The sequence below is a fragment of the Pygoscelis adeliae genome, unplaced genomic scaffold, assembly GCF_000699105.1.
Source record: "Pygoscelis adeliae isolate BGI_AS28 unplaced genomic scaffold, ASM69910v1 Scaffold60, whole genome shotgun sequence".
Classification (NCBI taxonomy): Eukaryota; Metazoa; Chordata; class Aves; order Sphenisciformes; family Spheniscidae; genus Pygoscelis; species Pygoscelis adeliae.
This window is the reverse complement of record NW_008823954.1, coordinates 1,309,004-1,310,974: the sequence shown is the minus strand read 5'-3', so window position 1 is coordinate 1,310,974 and position 1,971 is coordinate 1,309,004. Positions and strand designations below refer to the sequence as shown.

The following is a 1,971-nucleotide window of genomic DNA, read 5'->3' as shown; positions in this document are numbered from 1 at the left end:
CGGCACCCCGGCATCCCCCCCACCCCGGTCCTGCTGGGAAGGGTTTCCCGCGGCAGGAGATATCCAGGCTTCCCCGGGAAAAGGAAAACAAATCAAAACATACTCTTCCTTCTTCCCTACCCCCCATCCGCTTAAATAAAAATCACACATCTCCAGGAGTCTGGGAGGCGACTTTAAAAAAAAATATATATATATATAACCTCCCCTGCCACCCGGAAACTGTCTAAAGCATTAAAGAATTTGGAACAAAAAAAAAGAAGAAAAGGAATAAAAAAATCCCACAACCTTCTTATTTGATAAACTTTACAAGCCCCTACAGAAGGTGCATCTGAAAAGCTATTCCACAAGGGCTTCTCTGCTGCTTCATGGGGTTTATACCAAACAAGAGGGGGAAACTGCAGCCTAAATACGGATCTGAACACAGCTCTCAAACCTACAAACCACAAGCAGACACAAACGCAATTAATACTAAGTTTTTCATATAAACCCAGGGGCTTTTCTCCTAGCTATCTACTTTTAGACTACTACCACATTTTTTCCAGGGGGTGGGATTAGGATCTCTGACAATTATTTTTTTGCAAACCCCACATTTTTGGCGGAAGAGGGGGTTAGCTTCAAAATCTCGCCCATATTATTTTTCACTTTTTTTTTTTTTTAATTTGCAATTACACAACATTTAATCCATGCAGTTACTATCTGAAACCTTTACTTTCTAATGAAGCAACATCCAGATTTTCTTTTTTCTCAAGTCCACCCCTTTCTACATACACAAACACACACACATACAGAATTGGTTTAAGACAAAAATAATCCCCCCAAAATAATAATAAAGGACTCACCTCTCCTTGGGTTTTTCCCCCCACACTATGTATAAACTTTCCTTGATAAATGGTATTGTATTACTAGAGATATTATTAATGTATTATTACTAGAAGTAATAATAATAGTAAGTGCTATTTAATTATAGAAGGCAGCATTCTGCTTCTGGATCGGCTGCCCCTGCAGCTCCCTCCATGTGCCTCCTGATCTCTTTACTTTCATTTCCAGGTCTCGCTCGCTCGCTCGCTCTCAGCTGCACCAGCAAGAGAAAATGCCTCCCTGCATATCCTCTGGGCCCTAGAGGCTACCGCTTTCCATTACAAAAATTCACAGATCTTTCCCTTGTGGTTGGTTTTGAGATTCTTTAAGGTGAACTAGGCTTAAAAAAAAAAAAAACAATTTAAAGCGCTTAAGCAGTCGAGGTTCCGTTCTTATTTTAATGCAACATTTTCCTTCTTCCTGGTTGTCTTTGCTGATACATAACATATACCCCAAAAGAAAGGAAAGCTGCCTCTGCAGAGTGATTGCATGCATGCAAAGCGCAGCAATGAACTGAATTACGAGACCCCCCCATGGGATTATCACATACGTGAAGCAGTGACCCTTTTGCCCACCCATATACGTTTGCTGGAAGGGGGCCAGAGCCATTGCTTATGGCAGAGCAATTATCTATTCCAGACAGACCTTACTTATTCCACCCCGCACTGCTGAGGGGGTTCCCTGTAAGTAAGATCTTCTGAAGACATAAATCTTTGGGTGGAAAGGAATATGCAGCGTATGTATATATAACATATTATTATTACATTATATACTACTGTGTATTATACAATATACATATATGATATATATGTACATGCATATATATTTTTATATTTATTTATACACATATGAGTTTAAGCACTTTTTTGGAACCAGATTTTTGGCTTGTTTTCATCCCAAATCCCTCAATATTTCCAGAAAGTGGACTGAATCTCCACAGCAGCCCATGCCGGCAGAGCCCCAGGAACGGAGTTGCTGGTGGGAAGCGGGGGCCCAGCAGCACACATTATTCTATCGCGGGAAATGGTTGTGAAGACAGAGGTACACAGGCTGCCTTCGACAGGGGTTCATCCATCCCTGCCCAGCTGCGCTACCATTAACTTCAAATAACCC

The 1,971-nt window shown here is 41.3% G+C and overlaps 1 protein-coding gene across 1 annotated transcript in view; it reads right to left on the bottom strand.

The window, feature by feature from the left end:
* The window catches only part of ZC3H7B (zinc finger CCCH-type containing 7B), a 50,845-nt gene extending 49,650 nt beyond the window's left edge, over positions 1-1,195 (bottom strand). Inside the window, 1 exon segment of the mRNA XM_009321906.1 lies at positions 840-1,195. The gene's annotated coding sequence lies outside the window, so the exon portion shown is untranslated.
* Between the last annotated feature and the right edge of the window lie 776 nt (positions 1,196-1,971).